The sequence below is a fragment of the Sparus aurata genome, chromosome 7, assembly GCF_900880675.1.
Source record: "Sparus aurata chromosome 7, fSpaAur1.1, whole genome shotgun sequence".
In the NCBI taxonomy this organism is placed as follows: Eukaryota; Metazoa; Chordata; class Actinopteri; order Spariformes; family Sparidae; genus Sparus; species Sparus aurata.
The window spans coordinates 12,228,727-12,239,385 of NC_044193.1; the positions used below are offsets into that span (position 1 = coordinate 12,228,727).

The 10,659-nt window shown below is 38.8% G+C and overlaps 1 long non-coding RNA gene across 1 annotated transcript; it reads left to right on the forward strand.

The window, feature by feature from the left end:
- The first annotated feature begins 6,892 nt into the window (after window positions 1-6,892).
- On the forward strand, window positions 6,893-7,272 carry LOC115585128 (uncharacterized). Its single transcript, XR_003984668.1, has 2 exons — window positions 6,893-7,028; window positions 7,136-7,272. It is a non-coding gene; the product is annotated as an uncharacterized LOC115585128 (long non-coding RNA).
- The last annotated feature ends 3,387 nt before the right edge of the window (window positions 7,273-10,659 follow it).

The following is a 10,659-nucleotide window of genomic DNA, read 5'->3' on the forward strand; positions in this document are numbered from 1 at the left end:
GACTATTGGGAAATTGCATTCATTACAATTGTTGTGAGAGACCCTCAGGCCAAGATAGGGATGTTGTTTCCTGTGTGTGTGTGTGTGTGTGTGTGTGTGTGTGTGCGTGTGTGTGTGTGTGTGTGTGTGTGTGTGTGTGTGTGTGTGTCAGTGTGTGTTTGTGTGTGTGTGTGTGTGTGTGTGAGCGTGCATCTCAAGAGAGCAACTTGAAACAGAGCCCATGAGAGAAAGACCCAAGTCAAAAGATCAACATGCTGTACATCGGTAAATGTCTCTTGTGTAACAACTTGTCCTTACATTCCTTTATCGATCTGTTTATCACCTTCCACACTACTGTAAAGTTGGATGTCGTTACTTAGTGGAAATCCCCCTAGGTGGCATTTCACAGCGGCAGCCCCTTAAGACTGAACCAGTGTCTTTCTTTAACCCGAACACAGTAGGTCAGTGATGTGAGGCACTGATGAGAAAGAGAGAGGTGGTCGGTGCCTGTGTATCTTGTGTATCTATGTGCAGTATAGAGTGAAAAAATATTGTCATGAATATATGCATAGAAAATACAAGACATAAGTGTGTGGCAGAAGAACTGATGGCCTTTAATGGGGAACTAATACATCTTCAACTTTTCAACATGGTATGAGCGCACTTTGTTTTTCATCACCAAAAACAAAGGTCATGAATAACTAATTCTTCTAAATGTCACAGATGTGAATGCTGTATACCAGACGTTTGCAAACTGAAAAGTTGAAAAGGGGACGAAGAGGGAAGCATGATCCGACATGTGTGGTGTTGGTGTTGGTGTTGTTCTTCGAACATCCTAATTAATATAGCTCCATTACCAACACTGCAACTAATAGACCATGTCTTTGTTATGTCATAGCTTATCGACTCTGGGAAAATGACATGGGAGATGTTCAGCGTGTTCAACATTGTGAAAGGGCATATTTGAATCCAAAGCATGTTCTCCTAAACCTAGTATTTTCATTGGCTAAACCTAACCAAGAATTTTTGTTGCCTAAACCTAAACAAAGCGTGACAGAAAACTGAAACAAAACAGAAATTAATAAGTACAATAACAGCACAGTGTTCCTAATGGGATTCCAGTCCTGGTCTCCTGAGGGGGAAAGCTTAATTCAATGCTTTCCACCATTGGAAGCTTGCTCCAGATGTGGGATGTGACAGAGCAGCTCCGTCGCTAACTGTGGGCAGCGCATACGCATACATACACGCATATTTCTCTGTGGTGTCGCTGGCTGCAGGCCACACACACATGTGCGTGCACACACACAAACACACACATACACAATGCATATTGCTCCGTGTTATCGCTGGCTGCAAGCAGCACACACACGTGGGCACACACACACATGCCCGACACACAGCTCTCCAACCCGTTTACTTCGGAGTTAAAGACATCCCGTAATTCATTCCCTTAACTGTTTAGTAGCGTGATCAAGGGTGCACACTTGTTCGCCCTACTATTTTGTGGATACATACATACTCACACAATCAGTTCACACTCACCCTGTCCTTGGCCATGTAGGCAAAACGTGTAAAACACACTCATGTTTAACAACCGGTAGATGTTTCCTCTGCCCGTTAATATCATTAAATTGATTAATTCTGTGAAAGTGGATACGCCCAGGGGAGGTGCTTTTGTTTTAAAAGAGGGCCATATTGGCTTGGTACAGCAGTCTTGCTATGGTGGTTACAAAGAAGGGAACATCTGAGACAGAGATTACCTGTATTGCTCAGCTTTTGTTTTGTTTTTTTGAAGTGATTGAATTACTGAAGAATTCAATTTTCACCTTATTTAGATATTAGATATTGTACAGTTTGTTATTTTCACTTTTGTAAATATTTGCACTGCTGTTTTGTGGAGGTTGGGGTAATTAAAAGGTATTTTTTATATATAATCTTTCGACTACATCATCGTTTTTCGTTTTGAGCAGTTTAAAGTAGAACCCTGCTACATGGACTTTGTCGCTCTTTCCTGAGATGAGATTATGGTCCTGGAGCAACTCTCACTAAGATTTACCAGGAACAACACCAACACAGATCATAGAGTTATGATTTCTAAACAGCGTGATTGACAAAATGTTGGGGCAAACAATTGCATGAATTTATTTGGCAAAATCTTTTGTTTCATGGCTGAAAAAAGAATCAGTTTCCTTTAGTGATTGCTCATCTTTTGGATGTTAGGAAAATGGCTCATAGACAAAGTGCTCCTTGTGTTTTTATAAATATTCAGCTGAACTTTACAACAAAACTTGAAAATGTCAATAAAAAGGTATTTAGCTAAATACAGCTTCGAGAAATGTTACCTTTTAACCTCTACATGCAGTGGTTGACAATGTGAAAGGAGCTCTGAGCCAGAATTTCCATGACGACAGACATTACCTAGACTCAGATATCTAAAACGAACGTCTGAAGCCTGAGGTGGTCCTGAGTCACTAGTCTTAGATCCAGATATTCTGAAAAGAATTGATTAAAATCATTCTTGTCTGTCTATAATAGAATTAACATGCAAGGAAAATTAATTATGCATTGCCGTGATTGAGTTTTTGCTTTTAATCACGACAATTTCAGGCTTGACGAAGCTTAGATTGGCCAATTTAAGAGGAGGTTAATAGGTTCTTATTATAGTTAGATTTCTCATTCCACAGTGAGTGTGCCTGAACAACAAAGAGAGCCAGAGTGACCATCTATCCGATAGAAAGCCTACTGTAAGACTATTTTTCATTTTTAAGAACACTTTATTATCTTCCTCTAAATATAGAAATAGGAAATGATTTGGGACTCTTGTTTAAAGAAAAAAAGTGATGCTTATCTAAGGATTTCCTACAGTGTGTTGCAAATTGGTGCTGTTCAGAAACAAGTTCTGTCCATTTTATTAAAATGCAGGTCAGAGCTGTGAGTTGGCTCTTTTAGATTTAGGTTGTGATGGTGCTCTAAAACACAACAAACAAAAGTCTCAAAAGACAAAATTGTCCCATCAACAATAAATTTTCTCAATAATAATAATAATACATTTTATTTAAAAGCGCTTTTCTAAATACTCAAAGACAAATCAGCAAAACAATAGAAAAGAGTACACTAAAAACACATTAGACTGAGCTGAACTTTAAAAAGCCATTTTAAAAAGGAGTGTTTTTGTCTGTGATTTAAATGTTTGAGGGTCGGTACAGTCACAGATGTGTTTGGGGAGAGAGTTCCAGAGGGTGGGGGCAGCTACAGAGAAGGCTCTGTCTCCCCAGGTTCGGTGCTTGGTCCTGGAAGGTAGAGTCAGGAGGTTTGCATCAGATGAGCGGAGGCTGCGGGATGGATTGTGGCGATGGAGTCAGTGAGGTAGGAAGGGGCCTGGTTATGGAGGGCTTTGTGTGTGAGGAGGAGGATTTTAAACTGAATAGCCAGTGGAGGTTCTGGAGGACAGGAGTGATGTGATCACGGGTGGGGGTGTGGGTAAGCAGACGTGCAGCGGAGTTTTGGATGTACTGTAGTTTATTTAGAGTTTTGGATGGTGTGCCATAGAGGATGCTGTTGCCGTAGTCGATGACTACAATAATCATTAACTCCTTAAAACATGCACAGTTTAGGGTTCAAGGTTCAACTTTTTGTATATTCTATCAATAAATGCAAGTCTGTCGTCATTGGAAAAATTACCATGTAGGCTGAAAATGAAAGCAGTTTATTGCAACCTATATTTACGGCAACCTCTCGCAGCTGCTAATTATTACTTCTATAAAGCAGGAAGTGCATAGAAGTATAACAATGAAAAGTTCCCAAATGGAGGGGGTTGAGGATGGATGGTCGGGTTAAAAAAGTGCAGGACTGTTCATTACCATTGTGAAACCAGAAGTCAACGTGTGTTGATAAATGTACATGTGTAAATGTTTTACTTCCTAATAATGTTTATTGGTCTATTTTAAGGAAATATTGTGGTCTCGAATGCTTCAAAGGTGAAAATGAAGCAGCTGAACTTTATTGCCATTTAACTGAAACAACCAGCTTCTCTCAACCACAAGCTGCTTTTGTGTTGTAAGAGCCTGACCACTCGTGGGCCTCTGGATTCTGACCCTGCTCTGTGGTGTCAAAGTCTTGCACGTTGTGTGCCCACCATTCAACCCCAACCACCTCCTTACAACAAAAAGTCTCATATGTGCATAAATTACAGCTCGGTCTTTCTAAGAAACGGCTCGTTGTAAGATATAGATAGTCTTGCAAGATGTACTGTACCATCTTGTCTCACAGATGCAGCTGTAACTTGCATGTTGCAATTAATATTTGGTCTGCTGTTTGTTTCCAGTTATGAAAATAAGCTTCAGTAATGAGATTCTGCAGTGATGAAAAGGAAAAAACACCAATGAGTCAATGAGGATAATGATCAGTGATGCTGAAGATGTGTGCAGTGCAAACTGGGTGCTGAATATCACTACTGCACTCCAACGGCTTTGGCATCTGGACACACTAAAACATTTTTCACTCCCCAAGCACTTGACTTCCCACCGATTGGGGGACCTGTCTGAGGCAACCTAAAGCTGCTAATGGCTGCTAGCAGCAGTGTTGCTTCCATCATCCCAACAGACCAAAGTGGTTTAAAAGACAAACATCCAAAACGTGGAACTCTGTGCTCTTGGGGCTAATTATTCAGCATGATTTATCGCTTTGGGGAATGGTAAGATATGTACATTCCCCATCTTAACACTTAAGGTGGCTGCAGTTAAAAGTTGTTGAAAGTTGCATTTTTGTGTCAGGTAACTCAACATCTTTAAATAGCACAGGATCAAACAGTGCATTTAATGATCAGCAATTTTGTGCAACAAACTTTTTTTATTTAAAGGGATATTCCGGTGTAAGTTTAATCCATGGTCTTAACACACCTTGAAACTGTGTTAGACTCCCTCTCGAGAGATAAAGTTTGCAGACCGCTAGCTAACGTAGTTTTAGCATCCTCATAAACGACCGCACGACAACAATACATTGCAGTAAATTGGTCCAAATTTCTGATGTTGCTGAAGTTTGGTGCTGTTCTGAGCATTATTTGTGGCTTTTTTGATGGCGGTTTTATATTTGGACCAATTTACTGCAATGTATTGTTGTTGTGCGGTCATTTCTGAGGATGCTAAAACTACGTTAGCTAGCGGTCTGCAAACTTTATCTCTCAAGAGGGAGTCTAACACAGTTTCACAGTGTGTTAGACCATGGATTAAATTTACACCGGAATATCCCTTTAAAGTTGAATTTACTTGCGATGTTGCTTATTTCTGCTGGCTGTTTGTTTGTGGCTGAGTCGATGTCTCTCTTCACCACTCAGTTCTCTTCCTGTTTTTTCAATTTTACATTAATATCAATGGCTCCTTTTGTTTTATTTCAGTAATATGGCTCTGTTCCGTCCCTGTTCTCTTCCTGTTTTTTCATTTAACTTTACTATCAATGGCTCCTTTTGTGTCATTCCAGTAATATGGCTCTGTTCTGTGATCTCCATAGGCTTTATAGTCCTTTCTTACATTCACATATCTATTTGTCCAAATAAACCGTCTCTGTCTAAACTGTGTACTTGTAAATCAAAAAAATGCACTTATGTCATTGTGTTCATTAACACACACACACAAAGAGACACTTGTTTTTGTTAATGTAATTATCAGCGTTATCAAGGTCGAATAACAGCCTTTCAGAACTTTTTACTGCGTACTCACACAGCCCACACAACAAAGCATCCACCAACGTGGGGTGATACGGTCAGCTGTAATAAGTGGAGATTACACAAGTCGAGTCATCAGTCTATCAAAATAGTTTATTAAATCCTCACCCACAACCAGCAAAATATCCAAAGGGCTTGAATTAATGAAAAATTGTTTTGATGAGACATTTAACTTAAAGCGCTGAGTGGACCTGGACAACGCATCTGAAAATTGGTCCCATGGAAACCATAATTGCATCATTTCGAGTGGCAAAAACCACAATGCTAGTCATTATTTGTCACTCAAATCTGGAAACACATCACCACTACCTGTCACTTAAGAGGAAAAAATGTCTGCAGCTTGTGGATTCTGTAATAATGGGGTCAACAATGTAATCGGTGGCTGAACTTTCAGTATACTGCAGACGTTTACCTTTCAAACGTCTTAACTTTGTTGAAACCCTGGCAGTTAGAGCGTCTCTCGCTTCCCTTATATGACGTATATTTAATATTTGGGCCATAAGACCTATGAGAGCTGTAGTTATATGCAAAGCTGTAGAGGATGATTGACCTCCACCCACAACTCCCTCACCTGTGTCGTTAGATCAGGGGGAGGAATGAATAAATTAGAGCGCAAACAAAGATTTTTGACGACTGAGATGCAAACACACATCTCTGACCCATAATATGTTCTTCTAGCTACAACACACGAACTAATGGTCAGTATTATTTAAAATACTGCGGTGATCTACAGGAGGAGAAAATGGGGGGATTTGACATAAAAAAATACAAAAAAATTGGCTAGCCTGTGCAATTGTTTTGAAAGCCTCCGAAAAAAGCAACAAAGTTTAAATGTCTTATTTCTTTGTTAACGAAAGCTGCGTGCGGGATGCATAAGTGATGAGCAAATGTATCTTTTGTGGTTAGGAAAAATTAATTACTACAATATTGTATATTATACAATGTTTTAGGGCTGTACCATACCACCAGAATACGGTGCAGCCTCTTTTCCAGCAAGTCTCTTTAATTCATCCTCACACTCCGTCATTAAAATCGTTTTAATTTTATGACTTATTCAGGCAACATAGGCTCAAATCAGACCTGGGGACTGGCATTGAGAACAACTGCAGCTGTCATGATTTGGACTTTATTTGTGGATTCTTCTGTGCTTCGTGCCTTGTTTTGTGTTATGTGTTCTCAGAGGTGCTCTGCAGAGGCTGGGCGTCGCTTCCCTTGGTTGACTGGAGCTACCGCCATTCACACAGCTGCAGCTCATCTAATCATCAGCGCCGGCTCAAATACCCTGGTCTTCTCTCCGCTCGCTGCCAGATTGTTTCGGCTCATCTACGTGGTATATGGCTACCCTGCTAGTGCTTCTCTTTGTGACTTTTCGTCTCTGTGTAATTTTTGTGCTCCGACTTGATTCATTTTGTTTTATTTCCTCACGTTCCTTGCCAGAGCCTATGCAAACTCCAAGCTCCAGCTCCACAGCCACACTCAACTGTGCCTCAACGTTAGCCTCAGCCTTACCATTGTGAGCCCAAGCTTCCACTGCCCACTACCAGAGCAACCGTAATAAATTCATTTTAACCTTACCCCTGTCTTGGTGTCTGCTTTTGGGTCGAACGCTGATGGTTTTGTTTGCCTACGGGATGTGTATTGCACTGAGACTGTTTCTTGACTAATTAAAAGATCTTTGTAGTGTGTTTTTAGTTTATATTTCTTTACCCATCTTTTGATAATTTTGTGTTCTATATTCTTCCCGCTGCAGGAGGACACTGCATTTTACAAACAGGATCCTCTAGATACAAGAACGGCTAAAGAGAGCCGAAGAGGAAAATAAAATGTTCTGTTGTTTTCTACACACAACAGCCGAAGGAAGAAAGCGAGAATGTTTGCGTCAATTACAAAGGCTGTCGTGCTGAATACAGAGAACTCCATAGAAACTCCATATAGGTACTTGAAAAGAAGAGGTAGGATAGCGGCTGTCAGCTTCATTTCAAGGTTCATTATTGTTGTTGTTCAGACATGAACACAGCAGCACTTCAAAACATGTAAGGTACACTCCTGGTCTAATTGGCAGTAAATGTATTTCGTTCTTATTTATTTATCTGTTTATTTTCTGGCTTAGACTTTTGGGGTCAGTGGAGCACAAAATTGCTGTGCAAATATATATTATTCACTACATGGCAGATTTATCGTCTCCATAGAAACTGGTCTCCATTTTCTGTCGTTAAAGCAATTGCCAGGCAATAAGGTCGAGAGCAGGGTAAAAAGTGTAAAAGAATCTTGTTTAGATTATAACTGAAAGTGTGGATGAAAGACAACAACAAAAAAACTGATTTTTTACACAGGTCTTTTGTGTCAACACATCCAGCTTGCAGCCAACATGCATGAAGAAATACACATTTTTAAACGCACAGCAGCAGACCATACTCATAAATACAGTACAGAGGCAAATTAGATGCTGAAAGCTTTAGACAAAATCATCACCTAAGCAACAGAGTTAAACGGCAATCTGTGTAACTTCAGCTGAGGTGACATTTTGGCTCCAGCTGTTTTTCTAGTAGCATCATCCAGCGTGGGACAGGTGTACTCATTTCATTTCATGATTGAGCTTGTAAACAAACTGCCCTGAAATGCACAAATGCTTCCATGAATGCAGGGCTACAGTACCAGTGATGAATTTTGCATTTTAATCTTTAACTGTGAGTGAATTCTGTCTCAAAAAAGAGCCACTACTGCTGTATTATCTCTCTTTTTTCATTCCATTAAATTTCAAGCTGTACCAGCTGCGTGGCTGTAGCAAAGAAATGTCAGACTGTCTAGTTGAAGATCATGGTCTAGATTGAAATATCTCAAGAACTATTGGATTTATTGTCAGGAAATTTTGTACAGACATCCACGTCCCAGAGAGGATGAGTCCTCGTTATTTTCCTTTAAGGTCACCATGAGGTTCATATCTGTGATATTGTATAAAATGTCTTGACAACATTTCATGGATTGCCTTGAAATTTGTGCAAACATTCACACAACCCTCCTCTAGCACTACCACCATATCAAAATCCGTATTTGTTGAATATTTCTTTATGGTCATTTTTTATGGTTTATGGCCAATAGCCTAGGCTGTACTTTGTGTTTAATGTTAATTGTTCACACGCTAGCATTTACCTGTTTATGGTACTGGATTTTAAGGTAAAATAATGTCAAAAGCTATCAAATCATCCCCTTGATCTCTCAGAAGAAGCCTACAATAGATATTACAAAACAAAATGTTAATCCTGTGACTTCTGGAAATGTAGCAGAAAAAACTCCACATCCAATTTCAAAATACACATACAAATAAGAAACACTGGCTCTTGAAGTGTAAAGTTTGTGAAGAAGTGTGCTCTCGTGTGTTTTCAGCTCTGTTTTTTGATTCTCTTATGAATTAGTCTGTGAATCATTATTCAATATTTATTGAAGCCTCATTAAAAGAAATTGTATGAAATGATGGAGTTCAGCACTGCAGTGGTCTAACTGGAATGCTTCTCTCAGTCCGAAGGTAAACAGTAACATACTGTGTACTCATTCTTAATTAAGTGTGTTTATTTGTCTATATAAACTGCCCACAGCACTGTGAAGGATGCATGGTCAGAATTACATACCATGGAAAACTGTAAGGTTCCTTTTCTTCCATGCAATGATTTTGCTGCCTTTCAAAACCCAAATGCTACACCTAGAAAATGTACCTGGTAAAACTGACAAGATGAAAAGCATGTTAGTGGAGTCGATGCCTGTTTCCTCATTTAGACACACACAAAAGTGTGTCACTTGGAAACCAGATATTGAGGACTAATAAAGTCGAGTGAAGTTGGAATGAATCATATTCCTCTTGAATTGTGTAGAGGTCTGACTCATTTACTGACTAGGATTGTAAACACTTATTGAACTGAAAAACCTCAGTGCAGTAAACAAACTGGTTGCTCTCGGTTATTTTGGGGGGAAAATATATTGTTGAGATCTTTACAGTCTGTTTGACAGATACTTATTCCAATTTAGACTTCAGCTGAAATGATAAAACAAATCTTTGTAAGTATGAAGATTACATAGCTGTCTGAAATGATAAATTGTGTATCTGCATGGTAGAGTGGAAGAACCAAACAAGACAACCTTTATTTTCTTTGACAGTGTTTGACTATAGTTATAAAACGTTCAAAGCAGTTAATAGATGTACTACATTTGATACGTTATGAATTCTCAATATCTGGTTGGTTCTCATAGAACTGTGAAGTCACAGGAGACTTGACTGCGAGCTTAACCAACTTACGTGAATTGAAATAAGGACTGATATTTACGGTATATTAGATCCTCTGTTTGGTATCACCTGAGGATGCACCTTAATGCCTAGTTTACGAATTCATTTAGTTTGTAAATCTCAAGAACAGTGTAACATATTTTTTATTTGGTGCTATTTGGAAGCAACAATCTCACAGTTCCACAACTGCACAATAATTTGTCTGATCAGATTAGATTAGATTAGATTGGATTGGATTAGACTACACTGTACTACAATTCCAACAGTAAGACATAATCTAGTTTAGTGTGTTGCTATTAGAGTTTTCTGTAAGCAGTGTAGAAGTATTGAAGTCTGGGCAATAATGTTTACGACTGTTTTCATTCGGGAATTTTTAGGGTTTCAGTAAAGTTTTCTTTGTTTTTTCAAACAACAGGTTTATATTGCCAGGCATAACGCATGTCTACACTGTTTTTAAAAAATGAAATTTTACAGATTTTCCCTGTATTGTCATTGGATTACACAAAATATCCATAGAATTACAATAATAGACTGTGAATGTACATGTCCAATGTTAAATAACATGAGAAGTCTGTGAATAACAATAGTATTTCTATTTTCCTTTTCTATTACATTTTTACAGACATATGATTTTATTTTTTAAAAGTTTTTATTCATTTGTGTCTACTCATGTAGGGACACATAT